We start from the raw sequence: 20,453 nt of genomic DNA on the forward strand, positions 1-20,453 counted from the left end.
GGCATTGGCTCGGTTGGACACAAGGGAAGCTTCTGGCAGCTTCTCAGAAGCCACACCTGCAGCCCCTCCTCTACCTGAATCTTGCCATGAAAACCCAATACAACTGAAATTAGTACCACCAAGTGATCATATTTCCATTTTCATTATGAATATAACCTTTCTTATACCCTGAACTGACAATGTTACAATGCAGGCTGATATATATACATATATACATATATACATTATACATATATATATATATATATATATATATATATATAAAAGAATGAAAAAACAACTAATAGTAGAAAAATAGCTGCACACTTTTAAATGGTCCACCTGCAATAAATGGATGTGCTTTACTTTGCCAGCAAAGCTCACAGCTTTTTGGGAAATGGTGGGAGCTCTTTAGTTTGGGGATCACTATGGGACAGAGCAAAAAAATGAAAACTTAAAGTTTGACAGCAGAGAGTTCAGCTCAACAGAGAACAGAGATTCTTAGCAGATTTTTGGTATTGCTTATAGGCAACTTTTGAAACACATCAACAAAAATGACACTTGCTAAAATCTCAAGTGATACCAAGATGCATAAAAAAATTGTAAAAGAGTGGGCTGGGCTTCCTTTCAAGTCAGGAAAGACACAGGTACCTCCTTATACTCTCATTGCTCTAGTCTGGCCTGAGTTCAACTGATAACAAAAGAGAAGACCAGACTGTGAGGAGGGTGCTTTAGTATCTCAGTAGAATCATCAAAGTAACTGAATTCAGATGGGTTTGCAGTGTGTGTGTTGGTTACTTGTTTCTATTTCTCAGTAACAAACACTCAGTCATTTAATTTATTTTCTCTTTTGTCTTTGCCTAGTACTGGCTTCTATAGCCACTTTCAAGTTGTTAAGCATTTTGCTCTATAACAATTCCAGATTACAAAGACTGTATTTAAACAACTCCATCTAGTTCTTTCCTAACAGGCAACTGAATACAGTGTAGGAGCAACTGAGGAAAATATCACTTCAACTGGACTTGTAACTTTTATTGCTGCTATCAAATGATCTGACAGGAAGTGCATGGCTGGAAAAATGTTTACAGTATGTCATGCAGCTTGTTTAGATGCTGCCTCTCTTCCCTCCTACAAAACCCCTCTTGACAAGTACATCTACCTTACTGTGTTCACTGTCAGTCTTAGAGAGTGAAAAGGCAGAGAGCAAGTGGGATCTTGGTCACATAAATATGCTGTCTGTGCCTAACTAGAGGGGTAAATGAACTCTCATTAAAGACAGTCACACTCTTTATAAGAAAACCCATTACTGATCAGTCTTTTTTTTTGTTAATGTCTATTTGATTTACGTGCATTTTTAGTGGATTTAAGATATGCTAAAAGCAAAACAATAAGGTTCACATAGGGGTACACAGTAATTTAGATAAATCACTTTTTAAAAGTGACTTAGATGTTGGCCTACTTCAGGAATTTACTATTACATAAAATTAAATAGCACGGACAATTCCACTACTACTTGGTAAGCTTCTTATAGTGCTCCTAGTGCTAGATCAGTGCCACAGAAATGTTGTCTGAGTTATGAGGCCATCACAGCTTGTTAAAATTCCTTTTAGAAACTGCAGAGGTCTAATTCTATGACACCAGGAGTTATGCCAAGTATCCTCTCTATCCTCTCATCCCCAAAAAGGCCAGCACAAAACTGAAGTCTAGATGAGCTCTATGTCATCTATGAGTTCTGAGTTCTGTGTTTTAGACTTCTTGGCAGTGATAAAGTTTCATTTATGTATGAGTGTGTGTGTGGTGTGTTTGTGCTCTCTATCCGAATTCCACTGCTGGGTGATGTAGTAACACAGGAATTCAATATTAATGATTAGGGACAAGCAGACAGAGAGGAGAAACTAATGGATTGCTAATATATACCCTGGCTTAGTTTGAAGATGTGTCTTGGGGCTAATATAAAACAAAAATGAAAACTTAAATTAGTCTATATTGGAAAGTTGTATAAGGCAGCAGAATATATTACCATCCAAAGTAGAGGAGAAGAAGCAAATATTTTTATTATGTATTAATTTAAAAATCTGTGAATCTTGATTCAAATTTAATAGCCCTTATGTCTCAGGTTTGTAACTTTACATCATTTCAGTCTGAATTCTGACCTATGTAAGAGACCAGAGTTATTAATATTTCCTATTATTTCTACTCCTCAAACTTTATGACTGGATTTCTCCAAGGCATTCTTCATTCTCACTCTTATCTTCCTCTTCATTTTGAAAGTTTCAGTTCAGGGAATTGGCTGAAAGATAGAAAAACAGACACATAAAAATTGTTTGACTGACAGTATTCATTGTAAATTTTTTTTTCCTGGAGGAGATATGAAGGTGAATCAGGAAATGGATGGCATTTTCAGATCACATGAATCAGTACCCAAGAATTCATCATTTTCACCAAATATTTAACTACTTTTAGGGACATGAAGTTAGATGGTCCTTTTTTAGAATTCATATAATAACTTCTTTAACTCCCTTTTCTGTCAGAGACTTTAATGGAAAGAAAGGAGCAATTACTAAAAATCGTATCACAGATTTATAAATGTAAGTGCACATTTATTTATATAGCTGTGTTGAAAATATCATATGCATTCATAAAAACAAACCATTTTGTTTATAAATAGCCCTAATAATAGAAATGCTGTGAGAGATATTACTTTGTCTTTTGATCACAAATGGTAAACATGAACTCATCAGTTCTCAGGAGCCAAGTTTTACTCTCACCTAGCTTTTCCTAATTTATAGATATTATGGAGACCAGTCAGCTGAACCTTTAAATACAAAACTTAATGTGAGACAGTAACTTAACGGAAAACAACAAAGTTTGTAATTATTGACATTTACTTCCCTATTATTTTCATGAAGAATCGCAATGGTGTCTTTTGCTAAGGCAATTAAAGTGGTGCTCAGTCTGACCTTGCCCTGTGTCTCCTAATGGGCATACACAGCTACAGCCTTTCCTGGCCTGCCTTTTAACAGTGTACTTCCCTACCAGACCCATGTGAGGATGAGGATGGCAAACTTAAATCCTCTGGGTCATCTGCTTTCCTGGGATGAAGGTGTCATTCCTGTTTTTACACATAACAACAGCACAAGTCCCTGGTATTTAAATATGGCAGACTTGTGATGATCCAACCTTGAAAGATGTTGCTCAATGCAGGTGGGAATGCTAAGGGCTCGTCGACTCAAATGCAGCAGGGCAAATACTTTCCTGAATCTCAGCGGGAAAGAAGAAAGAAACAGAAATGTAGAGCTGATGATTGGTACTTCAACAATGTTGTGTAAGTCAGGTTAATTCAAGACACCAGACTGCACAAACTCTCTGCTCCCAAGCATTGATTCAGGAAAGGGTGCTTGTTTGCATGCACCACTCTTCTGCCTGGTCTGCTCTGGAAAGGCTCTGGTCACCAGTAGGGTTTCTCCTCAGTAATAAATGATGTGGTTAAAAAACACAAAAGTAGGTAATTAACTGTGAGACTTCAAAGTTTTCCTCTGCCTGTTTTTCATGAATTAAACAAAAATGACTAATGTTTTCAGTGGTCTGGAAAAAGTAACATGCAGTGGTAATAAAGACTTTGAACTCTGTGATCATGAAGCAAGCAAAGACCTTTTCCTATGATGGAAGTATAACTCAAGGTTTAGTTTTACTGAAGCTCATACCTTCTTATTTTTCTATTTTTTTTTCTTTTTAATCTGACTTAAAGTTTCAATTTACTGTATCTGACTGTTTTTCTAAATGGTGAAAGAGATGCTTACTATCCAAGGTGCTTTTGATGGGTAATGTGAAGACAGGCCTTCCCTTACACTGTGACTTTCCCACCTAAACAGATGGAAATCCACCCCCTTCCCTGCTTTCTAACACTCTTTATATCCTGCCACCACAGGAATGAGCTGAAATCTGGCTTCCCACCAAACTGGCCAAAAGCCTGAAGGTGCTGTGCAGCTTTTCCTCTTCCAACTGCAGTACCATGACTGCTTCCACACGCTGCCATCCCTTAATATGCTCGGTCTGTTTTGTTGGAAGGAGAGTTTAAAAATTACTAACAGTGAGAAATATAACGTCAGGAAAATACGAGGTGGAAGAGAAAGATGAGCTCCATACCGGAAGAAAAGCTGGATGCAATGGACTTGATCTTTTTTTTCCCTTCCTTACATCAGATAGCAGAGCTTCTCCAGCTGCTTTCTCCCTTGCCTTTAGCATAATATTCCTAGATTATATTAGATTATCCTTATTTATTTTGGATATAGTAACACAATGAGGCTTAGCCTAGGATTGAGACACCACTGCAATTTATGAAGAAACAAAAACCGTCAGCGCCTACTTGCAAGGGTACATTTGGGGATTGCATCACCTAAAATTGCTGGGCTCATTCACTCAACTCATCTGGTTTAACTCTGTAACTTAGACATAGCACAGAGTTACATGTAATATTAAAACTGTTACAGTTTTTAGCCTTAATTTCAAACATGATTAATCTCACAGGCAGTTTCAGACATCTTTGCCCTTGAGCTTTTAAAATAAAATAAAATTAAGCATTGACATCATGACTGTTCTTCCATGAAACTGGTACAGAACTATAAAGTGCATGACTAAATGCTCTGTGGGTGATACAGAGTCAATATGATTCCAGTGGAATTTTTCTTAGAATGTGCTGTATGCCATTAACACAGTATGATATAAAGATATAAATGTGGTGAGATTTGGGATTTTTTTTTTTTTTTTACTTATATGCCTATTGTTTCATAGCCAAACTGCAGAGGAATTTTTAGAGGCTAAAATGTACATCAGTCAGGGGGCCAGAATTTTGATAGGTTTTTTTGGCAGTTGGTTTTGGTTACACAGTGCTTTCTTTTCACAGATAAAGCAGGGGATGTTTTGTTTTTTTTTTTACACAGCAATTGGAAAACAAACAGATCTCCTCTTTAAAAAGAAAGTCTAAATGTATTGTAATAGGTGGAGGTACATAAGAAGTGTAGGACTTGCTGATCTGAAGATGTCTTAATAACACTCCAAAGAAGTTAACAGTGTAGGTATGTGAATCATCTCATATCTGCACTTACTTTGATGGCAATTTTTAGGTGTAAAACGAATTCTTATATTTTCTGTACAAGTATTTTCTGGATCAGAAGGAAATCACATGAGAAAGTGACCCCAGGAATTACAGTAATCACAGTAATGGCTTCTTAAACACTATTGTTATTTATCAGCAAACATCCTTGAGTATCAGGGTTACATGACTTTACGAAAAAAAAATAGTTTGGCCTTTAGTATTTGGCTTGGGTTTTTTTAATATCAAAAAATAATCAGAAAGAATGTTCCAAATGTCAGGACTTAATTTTACTGATAATTTCAAACTTCTGGTAATGTTTCTACTTGAACAAGTTTCTTTTATACCCTAGCCAAAGTCAAATTGAGCTAGAAGTTTAAGGCAATTTGGATTTGGAACATTTGGCTTGCTGATAAGTTTTGATGCTAGTTGGTTTAATTAGCTAACTTTTATAAGATTACTCTAGCATAGACGAATTCCATGGTTTTGTTTGTTTTAATAAACTCTTACTGCTTTTGTTCTTCTAAATTGCTTGGTCTTGCTGCGAACAACAAAAGGCAGTTTCTACTGCAGTTTGAAGTGGAAATGCGCAAATGCTGTCATAAAAGAAAAAAAATTCCAACTCTGATGGAATTAATTACAATGCACACATGAACAGAAATAACCTCCTAGTTTAATACAGGTGAGCGGACAAAACACAAAGGCATGCGCCGAAGACCCGGGCAGCGCGACAATGCGAACGCACGTACCTGCGGAGATGCCTGCGCGCCCCGGCTGCAGCCCCGCACTGCCACGTCTCACTGTGCCACGCACGCCCCGGGACCTTTATAGGGGACTCTCCCAGGGCCTGGAAATGAACTTTTGGGGCTGACACGTCGATCGTGCCATGGGGGGGAGGGAGGGGACTGGAGGGGGCGGAGAGGGACTGGCCGCAGGCTCTTACGTGGCGGCAGAAATGTCAGTACCCCACTCCCCCTGGCAGCGGGGCCGGGGCCGCTGCTGCGGGGCTCCTGTTGCCTACGCGGTTGCTCGCCGGAGCCCGGAGGGCTGGGACCGGGACATTGGGGCTGGCTGGCCGGCTGTGGCATGGTGTGAGAGGGGTGTGGACAACCGGGTGGCGCCGCTTGGAGCTCCCGGGGCGCTCCCGTGCCCCTGCCGTTCCGGGGCAGCCGCTGGCGCCCAGCCCTCCTTCTCCTCCTCTATCTGCTGCTCCCCGGTTTTGGTACATTGCCCCGACACCGAAGCCCCGGGCAGCGGCTGGGAGCCCCCTGCGGACTCGGCACCGGCGGCGCTGCCCGTGTACCACCGCCTCCCCTCCCTCTTGCTGTCACTCGCTGGGATTTGTTGTGCTTAGTTGTACTGGCGCCGAGGCACCCCTGCTCAGATCGCATGGAAAAGGAGCAGCCTCAGGTCATGTTTTTGTGAGCTGCGGTATTAAGGAATAAAAGGAAATAAAAATAAAAAAACCCAAACCCCAAGGACAAATATCTCAACCAGTTGCAACTTCTCAGCTGGCCCGGAGGGGGGAGCGCGGGGGAGGGCAGGGAGTAATGCGAGATCGCCCCAGCCCGGGGCAGCGCCGGCTGCGGGACGAGCCGCGCCGCGCACCGCACCGCGCCGCGCACCGCATCGCCGGGGCCGGGCGGCCGTGGCTGCTCCGCCCCCGCGGCGGGGCGCTGGGTCCGGCCGCCGGGCGAGGCGCGCAGCTGCCGCGCCGCAAACTTGGTGGGAGCGAGCGGAGCGCGGGCGGCTCGGCGGGGCTGCGGCTATGGCGGCGTGAGGCGGGAGCGGGCATCGGTGAGGCGGCGAAGGAGCCCCTGCCCGCCCGCCCTGCCCGCGGCGAGCAGCCCTCGGCGCCTCCAGGTAACCCTGCCGGCCCCTCTCCCCTCCCCGCCGCAGCGGCGCTTGGGGAGCGCCGCGGGCATTGCGCGTTCCCGGCCGCCCTGTCCGTGAGCGGGGCCGCCTCCCCGCTCCTCCACCGGCTGCGCCCCGGTGTCTGCCGGGCCCCGGGGGGCTCGGAGGCCGGGCGGGCTGGGGTCCGGGCGGAGCGGCGCAGGGCGCCGGCAGGGGGAGCCGGCAGCGAGGCGGAGCGCCGCTGCCGCTGGGCTCCGGAGCCAGGAGCGCTGCCGGCGCTCGGAGCCCGTCTCGGGCATTGCCCGGCCCCACCCCCGAAAGTCCACCGAGCCTTTCAGAACGGGCGGGCGTTCTCCCCGTAGACGGAGCTGTTCGATCGGGACCAGAGAAAACAGACGGACAGGGAGCCGCATCTCCAGAGGGGCCGGAGCCCGGACCGCGGGCGCTCCGCGCTGCGGGACCCCCGCGCCGCTCCTGCCCTCGGGAGCGCGGTCTCGCCCCGGAGAGTGAGGTGCGTGGCTGTCGCTGAGCCCCGGCTGCGGAGAGGCAGCCGCTGGCTCGGGAACGTTTCGGAGGGCTTAGTCACACTTCAGCAAGTGAAGTTTGCTCAGGCTCATCTTCTGGTGAGAGAAGAAGTGGCGTGAAAGGCAGCGTCAGTTGTCTGAGTAACGTGGGTCTTCAGTGGGATGTTCGTGTAGTGCGGTTGAAGTCCCGATGTGCTTTTATTCTCGCTGTTTTATTTAACTACACTGTCTTCGGTTTGTGGCGTGACTGTATTTTGGCACTTTCTGAATTGGGGTGTTAAAGAGTTTACCGTTCCGCGACGATGCAGCTGGAAACACCTCAGCCAATTGTTCTGTGAGGACTGCTTACCAGATTAATGACAACTATTAGGGTTTTTTGTATCAATCCAGATGCTGAGTCTGCATTGTAGATTGACACAACGATAATCTGCCCGGGATTACTCCTGGGGGCAGCTGGAGCGGGGGGAGCTGTCAGTGCATCTGCTCCTCCAGCAAACCGGACTATTGGCAGGAGAGGTCTGTGCATACAGGAACGCGCAGCCTTGTGAAGATGGTTAGAATATGCAAGATTATAGCTGTGACAAACATCCTAAAACTAAAACGTGGTGTTAAAGTTATAGTGGTAGCGTGTTCTGGGAGCCCTAAGGTAGTGCATCTGAAGGTCTTACTCTCTGAAAGGTGACTAACCACTCTTGGTTTGAATTTTGGTGTAACAGCCTGATGTGGTGCTAGCCCAGCTAGAGTGATGTAGAGTAGATTTTTTTCATAGTGGAAATTGCACTCAAATCTTATTTCTAGAAGTTTGAACATTTCCTGGTTGTTATATAAGGCTGACTGAGTTCAGTAAAGTTTGACTTAGAATTGTTGAACTTGCTGATGTCAAATATGTAACACATAGTCAATCAAAAGTGTATTGCTGCCATGAAAGGTGAGGTATGGCCTTGGCTACTTTGCTTAGTAGAGTGAAAGATGTTGGTAAATTTCTGGATTTTGTGCTGTGTTCCCACCTTCCTCTCCAGCAGGTACCAATAATATAACTTTATTACATTTACTAATGAATTCACCTCATTTTCTCATTTTAATGCTGAACAGCTGTGAGGACTCCTGCTGAGAGCTAAGGTTTTGCTCTGGCATGTGGCAGTTTACTTCTCTGCTTGAGAGGTTCTTTTGAACTAAGTAGTGTAAACACTGGCTTCTGAGTTGTACTGCTTATTCCTTGGGATATTGTTACACATTTGTTTTGGTTGACAAAGCTGAAGGCATTAATATCTGAAGTGTCTCATTTCTTTTAATCTTTAACTAGTGCTGTTTTCATAAAATACTTACAGGTAGTAGGAGTGCCTGTGCACTTTGTAATGATCCATAAACATGGTTGTAGTAAGTTTGTTGTACTCATTTCCTGCTGGGCAGAGATGCAGAGGGTGGTAACTGTATTGCTGCTGTTTTCGGAAGAAAGAGTTGTGTGGTTGTTTGTTTTTCACTTTCTTTTCCCCAGCTACTTAGTGAAACCACGTGGATTCTGACTTCTGTTGATACAGTCTTGTACAAATACAGGATTTTCAATGAATGAAGTTCATTACTTTTCAGGGAGTAGCTGTACACTACAATCTGTGAACTGCAGAAATACAACATAGTTCTCCTGCAATTTTTGGCTCTCGTGTTAGAGGTTGCATGCAGGAATTCAGCCAAGGGAGCAGCTGAGCTCCTGGGGTGAGCAGGAGCAGAGAGACCCGTTTCTGCCCTCTGGTCTGCAGCAGCTTTATCAGCAGTGTTGGCTGGGTCTGATTTCTGTGCTGTGGGACACGTAAGTGGATTGCTGATACTGCTATCAGTTAATAGTAGGTGTGTACTACCAGTACTATCTGTTGATAGTGGGGAGGAGGGTGTGTGAAATCTGATACTCTGCCACTTCGTGTAAAGCAGAATCTAGTAATTGGTTAGTATGTTGTGATGTTGGACTTCTGAATAGCAGTGAAATACGGTTTAGCTTTAGATTTAACATCTGGTTTTTAAAATTTTGATATGCTCTTGATGTTTGGTAATGTGTGTTCTGAAGTTACTATGGCTCCTGAGATGAATTGCTATTGCTATGGCCATAATTATAGGAAGCAGCATGAGGAGCTTCTCCTTTTCTATAAAATCATTTTATGGAAATGTTTAATGGGTAATCTTGTCAATGCAGAGTTCTCCAAATTATTGTTAATCAGTCTGTTTCTCTTTATTATCATCCCTTTATCCTCTCTGGCATGTGCATGCATTCCGATTGGGAAACAGTGTTAAGTTACAGCCTCTATGCTGGTTCTGTCCTAACGTGTTTTGCAAAGCTGTAGCTGCTTGCAAAGAACGACTTCTTGGGGTGTTTTTTTTTTTTATTTCGTTCTGATTAGTCAAACACTATAAACATTTTTCAAATTGACCCTTCTGAGGCGTGTTTGGCAACTACTGGCGGTAGGCTGGCTTTCATTTCCAGGCTGCAGCATTGCAGCTGTGACCCGTGAAAGGCAGGTGGCACTCTGCTATCTGCAGTTTTCACAGACACCTGGGGAATGCTGTGCACTTCAGGTACGGCTTGCTGCTAAATCTGTTGTTGCTAAAACGACAAATTGTTTAAAAAAAATTTTTTTTATGAGTCTTTTATTTTAGTTTTCTCTATAAATATGTCCTATGATTTATTTAGGAAATTTGCCAGTTTGCATCTAACTATAGCACATTTGCTTAACATTTGTCAGGAAGGTAGCAAATGTAAACCAAGTTAATGATCCCCAAACTGCAGTCTAATTAATGTCCTCTTGATTTTTTGCTGGAATGTATATTCCAAAGTATTAAGCACTCAAATATTTTGTCTTTTAGTGGATTTGTTCATGCATCTATTCTCAAATTTGTGTTTTTCCACAGATACTTTGATGCAATCCAGTTGTCTGCTGTCTAGTATCAGCTCTACATAATAAATATATTAATAAAATTAATCTCTGTATGGGGAGATTGATTTTGGAAGAAATTTTCTGGTGTCCCAGTGTATATTAGAAAATCAGGCAACTCACAGAAAAGCTGATGTTTGTCAATGATAGTAGCAGGAGACTGGGGTTGATACTTAGTCTGCACTGAGGCCTTTGCAATGAAACTCTTGAGTTTAACTCAACTGTTGAAACTTATCTTTTCAAATATTATAATTTCTTTGCCAAGAGTTTGAATGACTTGTTCAGAAAGTTTAAATGCTGTGTAGCATGTTAGCTGTGCTACCATTTCCAGACTTATCTTCAATTAGCTTATCTGTTACGAAATTTCTTGCATGATAGTCATATGATACAGCTTTTCAATCCTTTTACGTTTTTCTTTTTAAAATCGGGATCTGGCCTTGAGCTCCAGTATACTTTAGAATTGTTGGATCTTAATTTCTGGCAGAACTTGTCAATCTTTTCATGGTTACCAACCTCAGTAGTGGAGATGAGTTTCATTTAGGGGATGTTGATTGAGCAGCTCTGAATCTTTGGCATATAATATTCTGATTTTTTAATCCCTTGCTAGATGAATAGCAACATGCATCCATTTTGCAGTATTTGTCTAGTTTAGGAGAAGCTCAGGGAAATTATAACTTTGAAAATACTGAAACGTAACCTTTTACTTCCCTCCCTCTCTGTAATACTGGGATATGTTCTTAGGCATTACTAAATATCTGTGATGAACAAATTAGAGCACATGTGATGGCTGCTGGATTGGCTTATAATGTGAAGTGGGTGGGCTGAAAAAATGAGCTGTACTGTGAATTGTGTTGATTTTCCCACCTCTCTCCAAATTTCAAAACTGAGCTGCTGTCTTTTGTGCTGCTGTCCTCTGAATTGCTAGTCTAGCTGGAAACCCAGAATGCTGTTGAAATGTGCTTTCTTGTTAGACTTAGGTTTAAGTGGGAATCAGGAATGTTTAAAATAAAGTTAACTATAAGGCCTCGGTAGCTAGGGAGAGAATATTTTAATAATTGGGGGCCCTTTTATTCTGACCCACAGTAATCTTATTGCTGAATCAGTAATTTCTGTTAGTGGTGAACTCTACAGACAAAGGCATGAGAATAAATATTTGTTTATAGTTTTAAAAGTTATTGGGCAGTTTTTCTCCACTGTGTCTTCTTCAGCATCCAGTCTCTTCAGAAATTCCTGTTGCCTTTTTATTTCACTGTTTATATATGTTTTTTTACTGTGTCATTTTAGTGACCTGCTCTCACTGGAAACCTACAAACATTTGCGTTGGCAAATGTTTTGAAGGGGTCCCTGGGAGCATGGCTGAAATGACCTTCTTGTGGGACAAAATGTTTGGGAGGAAACAATTTCTTTTGAAATTGTCTGATAGTGAAATTGCCAAGTACTTGAGGAAAAACTCCTGGCCTTGCCATCTTCCTATGGCCTTGCCATAGGAAGATAGGTTATGTCTATTGCTTTGTTTCTCTCAATGTCTGTCATAGTTTTAGGGTTTCTTTACTGAGTCGTAGTCAAAACTGAAGACTGGAAAGAAGTTATCCACGGTCATTGGGCTGTTGCATTACTTAACATGAGTTCAGTTGCTGATGGTCTCTTCTCTTGATGGTCTCACTTACTTTCTCATTCTGAGCTTGCAATAGCAATATATGGTTGTTTTTGTAGTTTTTGTCATATAAACTGTGTGTGTGTAATCCAAATTTTAGCTCCTTCTCATGCTCCAGTGCATGCTTTTCCTTGTTGCTTTTTAAACCTTAGCAATGATACTGAAATATCTAGGAGACCGTATGTACACAAAATTGTTACTAGTGTCAGGTGTTACATTACCCAGTGCTGCAGAATGGGACTCCTAGCTTAGCCAAAAGATGGGATTTCAGCTTTGGATAGTTTTCTGATAGTGCTCTTCAAGGTGTATCAGCCTGGGGTAGCCAAGAGCCTGCTGACTGCGATGATCCTCATCAGTAGTTCTGATGAGGAAGTTGCTAAAGATGTTGTTGGTTGTCTGTTGTGCTCATTTTATGACCCTGTAAATCCATGTCCTAGCTCTCACTTGATAAAATACTTCAGAAAAACCCAACCAGAGAACCCCCTTAATTCCTGTCCACTTTTGACAATTTCTCTTTGTGACCTGAGCACCATGGTATGCCGTGATTCCTGAAGGCAGGCAGATATACATGGAGGATGCTGTGCCATCAGAGAGTCAGAGAGTGCTGTTGTAGTTTCTTGTCCTCCTTGCAAATTCTGGGATTATGTCAGGCCATTGCCTGCTGGGTCCTTTTAGTTGTGCCAGTGTAGCTATTTTTGTGGAACCAGAGTGTAAACAGTATTAGGGAACTGATCCTCTTAATGCTTTGCCTTTGAAGTACCCATGGCCACCAATCCCAGTAAGGCCCCACAGGCTCTGGTCTCAGTGTAACTGCGGGTGTGCAGTCACTATTGTCAGGTGAGGAAGGAGAAGAGGATTGTGTGTGCAGAATAAAATTCTAATAACAATGAAATGTGGAAAATTTTGCCTCGGTGTTTTAGAGTGTATCCAGACAGCTTTTTTTAATGTCAGCTGTATAACAGGCAGCAAGCTCTCTTGTGGAGGCTGCCAGTGGACTGAGGCACAGCTGCATGCCTGTCTTCAGCAGCAGGCTAAACTCGCCTCCTGAGGAGCGAGGTACCTGAGCGGCAACACCTCGTTGCACTGCCCTTGAGTGTGTCAGGAGTGGGGAAATGCAGGGTAATAACCTGTTAAATAATCAAGTTCAGTCTTCCAGAGCTTGTCTGCCAGACCTTATTCTACTGAAAGATGGTAATAGGTTCTGATGCATGCTGTTGGAATTGATAGTAGAAAGCCTCAAAATCCTTCTACATTTATGTGCCAGGAGCATGAGTTCATGTGTACAGTTCTAGAGAAACACAAGAGTTGAAGTTGGTGTTTGTGGGAAGAAAAACTTCTCTTGATGCATATGGGTACAAGTGTGAAAATGCTGCTACCCTGGCCTCTGGAGACTTGTCTAACTGATGTAATTCTGTTATAAGTCTTGGTCAGAGTTTACAGACTTTCTTGAATTGTCCAAGAAAGTTGCTGGATTTTCCAGTTTATCTTCTGTTGCTTTCCTAAGCGCATAGTGTCAGAGTCTTTGCCTATGCATTAGCTGAATCTTTAATACAGAAGGCAACCCAGTGGAGCCAGGGCATCATCCTTTAATGGCTGGTTACAAAAAAAAAAGTGCAACCGTCGACAATAGCAAAAAGAGATGTGGGCTCTAGAGCTGAATTGCTGTTCTTTTTGGCATTGTTGTCTATTGTTTTACACTAAATTAATGGTCTGGGTGGGGGAACTTAATTTTTTCCTCCAGTAGTCTTTCTTTAAGCAAGTTTGCAAGTAGGTTTGATTACAACATTCCATTTTTGCTCACTTATCTATCATTGTCAGGAGAGATTGTTTTGCAAATTTATTTAATCTGAAGGCCAATGAGATCAGTATTGAATTTTGAAGAAAAATAATCTTGAACCAGAGGTAAACACTTAATTCTGATATTTAACTTGAGCCTTTATATTTTGCTCTCAAACCCACAATTATAAAGTGCTCTTAAAATAACTTGAGCAAGCATGTTATTTTTCTTAGAGTACCCCTGTGAACTCATTGCTGGCAATGGTTCTCTGCCTCTTGGGAAAAGGACACGTAGGTCTTTTTATAGGATGGCTGTTGACAAAGCTTGTCCTTCAGCTTCACTTGTAGAGCTGCTGTGTTGTAATTGTTTTTTTACCAAAAGTCTAAAAAAAGAATTAGTTTGCTGTGGAGGCATATCACTAATATTTTAATAAGAGGAAATGTAAGTCTTGTTTAACTGGAAATATAGGAAACTCCATTTGTTTGTGAGGAACAATTCATGTGCTTAATTTACCTTTCAGATTTACTGTGAATTCTGTATAAACTAGACCTGATTTATAATTGCATGTGTTAGTTTGTTTTTTGGGATTTAGCATGTCCCATAAAAAAGTTATTTAAACAAGATGTTTGGTTTGTTTTTTTTCCCTGTTACTCTCATCAACCTTGATCTTTTTTATAAGCCTCAAATTTCTAACAGTATCAACCCTAAAAATTTTGGAAATGGCATGCAAAATCAGTGGAGCAGTTGACACTGAGCCTGTTCCCAGCTCTGTGCACACAGTGACACCTTCAAATACTTATCTGTAGCTGTAGATCTAGTCCAGAGAACCTGATTACAGATGAAACCTGAGGATCTAGAGATTTCTGGTTTTAACTTGCAGCTTTGGTTTGCTTCTTGCTAAGTTGGTTGCTTGTCTTCTCTTGTGCTTTTCTACATTGAGAAAAGTGTTGCTTTATGATGTCTGGGTACCTTGTCTCCTTCTTGAGTATTTGGGGACTAAAACTTTCTAAGCATTAAAAGAAATTTTGCACGTGTTGAATGTTCTTGCTTCCACAAAAAAACTTATTTTCTATGAATCAATCTTCATTTGGAGAACAGTGTTTCTGTGTTTGTATTAATATTTATAGATAATTGATAATTGGAATGATCAGTCTTTGAAAAAAATTGCTGTTTGTGAATATCATTCATGTTGCCTTTTAGGTACTTTAATGCCACCTTTCATCCCAAAACATATAGAAGAGAAAAAAAACACAACCTTTGGCTTAGTAGTAGCATCTAGTTTTACTTTCATAATTGTCGTACTTGCCCTAAAATCACTTAGGGTTGTGTGAACTGAAATGCTCATAGGAACCTTACTTTTGTGACTGAATGGGAAGGATTGAGTTAACAAGGCTTAGTATTATATTTTTCAGATTTGCATGTCATATTGTGACTGAAATGAGTTTGGAATTGCTCTGCCAGGCAGCTGATTAGGAGAAAGTGAGGAGCAGAAGATAATCTCTTCAGCTTTAGCAATGGCAACTGATATATAAATTAGTGGTTTCTTCTGAAATGTTTCATTTGGCTTCTTTTTGCCACAGTAGTTCCCAAGATTCACCATTTAAACAGCATTCGGGCTTATAACTGTAGTCTTTATGTTGCAACATGTGAAATATGTAAAATTTTCTTAAGAAGGAATGTTCTTTGATGTTTCATCTTTCTATAGTTTTAAGCCTAATCAACAAGAAGGGTGATGTAATCCATGAAACAGAGAGCAGCTAACAGGCAAGCTCTAAGTGATGTCCAGTTGTTAGAAGAACAAATTACTTGTTGGTAGAATTCCCTTGTTAAGGTTTAGGGCTGGACATGCTGCAGTGATCTCAGACCTAGGGGGAGGTTAACAAAGCTTGGGAAGAAGGATGTACCACTGATAGTGAGCACACAGAATGCAGAATTTAAGGGCCATGAAGACATCTGGCAGAACTCCCAAGACAATGAAGAAACAAAGCAACTGTGCTGAAATCAGCGCTGTCTGGATAAAGGGTAATTATGGCAGGGGCAGATTGTGGCCACCAACTCACAGACTGCTGACCCAAGAAAACCTGACTCAAAAGAAGAGAAGCACTGAGTATGGGACTAATTAGCATGGGAAGCAAGAGAATCATTTACCAATAGACAGAATACTCATTAATAAGAGAACTATGTAACTGGTAGCCAATGAACACTAATTCCTTTGTTTGCGAAGATATATAAATAGTAAAATGTTTTGATGGTTGGCATGCTTGATTTGAGTAGTATCACTGAGCACCCATGCTTGTGCAACTCTGAAATAAATAAGCAATATCTCCCCTGAGTGTGTAATTATTGGCTTGTTGCACATTGGGTAATGAATCCAGTTTTTCTGGACGACACTTGCATGTTGATCCCAGGAACTCATCTACAGAGAAAGTTGTTGCATCAATTTTCTATAATCCAGTTTTTCTAGGGGATATACCCAGGTGTTCAAAAATGAATGGAAGAATAGCATCCTTGCCCCAGGGCATCTATGGATGGAATCACTTTTGTCTGGCAAGATCACTCCCAGTGCATTCAACTGTAGCTCAGCATGGGAAGTGAAGGATGCAAGTCAATATTCAGAATCATTGAAATGGTACTTCTCGTACTTCTGGCAGTAGTATTTTCACACTTGCAGTCCTATAGAGAAGATTTTGTAGACTCTGTATTTAAATATCATCTGTGAACTATGTTTTCTTTAAACCTTCTTTACTCAAAGCTCTATTTCAGTAAGTCCTGAAGGATTTACTGCTAACTCTTGCCAAGTTTCTAATGTTTCTAGACCTGTTGGAATGAGTCCAGAGGAGAGCAGAGCTGGAGCACCTCTCCTGTGAGGACTGAGAGAGTTGGAGCTGTTCAGCCTAGAGAGGAGAGGGCTCTGGGGAGACCTTGTGGCACCTCACAATACCTAAAAGGGGCCTTCAAGAAAGCTGAAGTGGGGCTCTTTGCAAGGACATGTAGTGACTGAACAAAAGGGAATGGCCTTAAGCTAACGGAGAGTAGATTTAGATTAGATATTAGGAAGAAATTCTGTGCTGTGAGTGACGGTGGTGAGGCACTGGAGCAGATTGCCCAGAGAGATTGTGAGTTCCCAGTCCCTGGAGGTGTTCAAGACCAGTCTGGATGAGGCTCTGAGTAACCTGGTCCAGTGGAAGGTTCTCTGGCCATGGCAGGTGGTTTGGGACTAGATGATCTGTCTGAAAGGAGGTTGTAGCAAGGTAGAGATTGGCCTTTTGTCCCAGGCAACGAGCAACAGGACAAGAGGAAATGGCCTCAAGATGGGCTGGGGAGGTTCGGGTCAGACATCAGGAAGAATTTCCTCACTGAAAGGGTGGTTAAGCATCGGAATGGGCTGTCCAGAGAAGTGGTGGAGTTACAGTTTCTGAGTGTTCAAGATGGGACTGGATGTGGCACTTAGTGCTGTGTTTAGCAGACAAGGAGGTGTTCCATCAAAGGCTCCATCAGGAGGTTGGTTGGGTGTTCCAAAGGTTGGAATAAATGACCCTGGAGGTATTTTCCAATCTTAATGATTCCATGATCTTTAAGATCCCTTCCAAATCTCATCATTTCATGATTCAATGATTCTGGTGTCTTATGTAGTGTGGCATAAAGCAAGCTGGAGACACAAGCTAATTGAGCTAATTGCCTCCCCCTGGCATTTCTGTTACAGGCAGCTGCCTGTAACCTGTAGGTCACATGTTCCATTCATTCAAGGTTCTGACCTACCAAGGGAAAATGAAATATAACACATATCTGAAGTAAAACTACAGCATCGATAGTGACTTTAATAATGTGTGACAAATGTATATGAATTAAATGAACAATGTGCTAGACAGAACTTATTTGAGCAATAATTTCTGTGTAGAAATTGTTGGATGGGGCTCAGTGACCAAAATTATCCTAGCTAGATAACTGGTTCATAGTCATGTTCCCTCCTTACAGTAAAATGTATCTGTATTTTAAAAGATTAATATTAATAGCAAAATGTGTGACACATGTAATTTTCCAAAGAACTCCTTGCAAACAGAATCTATAAATGCTTCCTGGTTTACTCTATGAATGGTCAAAATTAACCTCACCTTACAGTTCTTCCACATATTTGTAGGGGTGCTTGCTTTCCCCTCTCTACACACATGCATTCACCTCAGTTTTGCAGTCTATACTAATTTGTCAAGCAGTGGCACAGGCTAGATAATAGATATTAATCTCTTCATTTGTATTGCCAGATTGGTGCTGTAGTATCCCCCAAAGTAATAGTGGAAGGAGAGAGAGGCCTTTCTGCTGGGAAGAACTTATTAGCTTCAGTCCAGTGGTTAGTGTGCAAGATTGTTCTGAAGACAAAGTGAATTGAAACAGAGATCAGGACACTGTTCTGATAGTTGATAGTTCTATTTTGAGCTCTGAAGAGCTCATCACTTTGAAGAACAAAGAAATATTGGTATCAAATATTGATTGTGTATTATCCAAAATTCATAAGCTTCTTAACTTTATTCTCGCAAGTTGGACTGCAGGGATAAATGCAGCAACATTTGCTGGAGAATGAAAAAAGTTAATAAAAGAAATACCCTTTGAATTAATCTTTAATTATTCGTGGGATCTTTTAAAGGCAGATGTGATTAAATGATTTAACTGGATTCAGAAAATATAATTGAATCAGAGGAATTTTTGTAAATTATGAAGTTACGTTAATTTAGATGAACCAGAAACATGGACAGGCTAATTGGACTACGCTAATGTACACATATACTTTTCTGAAAGCTGATGAACATTTTGTCAGTGCAAATGTTTCTCTACAGTGTCTCTGATTTGATGGTATATCCTGCCATGCTCTTACTACAGGCAGTGATTAAGTGTCTGTGTTCTGTAAGTGCAGTTGTTAAGTTTTAATTTCTAAATTCTTCAGGTTCTGCTGCCTCAAACTGCAGCTGCAGTTCTGAAAGTGGCATCAGTAGGTCCTAATATGGTAATTAAGATAATGTGCTGTAATATGTTGCTTTTGTAGGGCTCTTAATTAAACGTTAGGTTGCTTAATGTTAATGAAGAGGGGTGGAATATTGAGGGTTGACATTTAGCACTACTTCATTAAAAAAAAATTGGAAATAAAAGTTCTACACTGTTTGTTATCTTCGTTTTAGATTAGCAATGCTAATAAAATGAGCTCTTATGCTCTGTTGAGTTCCTTTTTGCTGTGTGCACATTTTAAGGCCAAGCCAAATCAGAATATCCCTTGCTTTACTGTTTAGTAATTTGGCTCAGTTCTTGTACATCTAGATCTGTCCTTTGCAGGATAATGCCCAAGGCATAAGGCAGGCTGGGGCACTCCAGCATTCTGCTTTGGGTTAAATGTGTGTAAATGTATTAATGAACAAATAGTTCTCTAGCAGTGCTGGTGTTGTTAGCTGATTGCTCTCTGCCTAATCCATTGATGGTAAGAACCTGTTGTGAATTTTGTAACTAGGTGGAATTGCTCTTCTCTGCTTTCACTCTGCAGTGAGTCAGCCAAGATGGTGTCCCAGCAGGGGAAATTGTGTCTGTGAGCAAGCTGAAGGTTGCCATCAGGAGGTTGCCAAATGTCCTGTTAGTGCTATCACATGCAAGACATGCAGGTCACCTTTCCTGCATTCCCATAGCCCAGGCTGCGTGTATTGCTGTAAATACTGAACTCTGAGCAAGCAGGGGGCTTGGGCTGGCAGGAGCCTGCTGGCACTCACAGAGCTGTCAGGATTTTTCCTGCTGCTTTGTGTCCTGAAGCTCAGGACAGAGAAGGGCAGCTGCTGGTGTGTAGGTGGGTGGGGATTTTTCAAGGAGCAAAGATAATGATGTCGGTGGTGGGCAAGAGGGGAGAAACAGGTGGTAGAAATAACAGGTGGGATAGGATGTTTTGGGTGAGTGGGGATAGAGGGCTTCAGAGGAAACCAGAGCCTGTGAGCCATAGGAGGGCAATGTGGTGGGAGCTAGTAGATGGGCAACTGCAAAATTGTAAAAGCCTTTCTCCCTTCTCTCCAGCACTACACACCTGGCAGCCCACTGGGTTACCCTCTCACCCTGACTGCTCCAGCATCAGACTCCTTTTGGACTGGATCAAAAACCAGGGTGCCAGCTAACCATTTCCACTGCTGCTGCACTGCTTTTCTTTAGTGCTTAGTGGCACACAATTAGCTAATGAATGCTAACACAGAGTTTCTCACACACATAGCTGCTTGAAGCTTCATGGCTGTGTTAATGTCAATAATTGGCAGGCAGGAGGAGTTGCTATATAATAGAACTACAGAAACCAAATTCCAAGTTGGAAAACTGGGTCAGGCTAATTGAAGTAATGTCACCAGCTCTGAGGGTGGACAGTGTTCTCCTTTGCATGTTGAAGGTCTGTGGATCTACAGGGCTTTCAGCTCTTCTTCAGGTATGAACTTTCATGTACCTTGTTTTTCGTTTGTTTTGTGGATTTTTTGGGTGAATTATTATCTGCTTTGCAGTAGAAGTCTGACGTGGATGATATGATCCTATGCATGTGTTATGGAAATAAACAAGTTAATTTTTCAAACTTATGAAATGCATCCTGGTTTGTGGAACCCAAAAGAGATCTGCAAAACCATCTCATAAATAAAAGCATGCACTCAGTGTT

The 20,453-nt window shown here is 41.7% G+C and overlaps 1 protein-coding gene and 1 non-coding gene across 8 annotated transcripts in view; one reads left to right on the forward strand and one right to left on the reverse strand.

Moving 5' to 3' along the window:
• Positions 1 to 2,353: 2,353 nt before the first annotated feature.
• On the reverse strand, positions 2,354 to 2,422 carry LOC113458911 (small nucleolar RNA SNORD123). The gene has a single exon (XR_003379643.1). It is a non-coding gene; the product is annotated as a small nucleolar RNA SNORD123 (small nucleolar RNA).
• A 4,370-nt stretch (positions 2,423 to 6,792) lies between these two features.
• The window catches only part of SEMA5A (semaphorin 5A), a 323,210-nt gene continuing 309,549 nt past the window's right edge, over positions 6,793 to 20,453 (forward strand). The window contains exon 1 of one of the 7 annotated variants that reach the window (XM_005484272.4): positions 6,793 to 6,934. The gene's annotated coding sequence lies outside the window, so the exon portion shown is untranslated. The other 6 variants (XM_005484273.4, XM_026791761.2, XM_014265144.3 and 3 more) reach the window with 6 other exon arrangements.

Source organism: Zonotrichia albicollis, chromosome 1 (assembly GCF_047830755.1).
Source record: "Zonotrichia albicollis isolate bZonAlb1 chromosome 1, bZonAlb1.hap1, whole genome shotgun sequence".
Taxonomy (NCBI): Eukaryota; Metazoa; Chordata; class Aves; order Passeriformes; family Passerellidae; genus Zonotrichia; species Zonotrichia albicollis.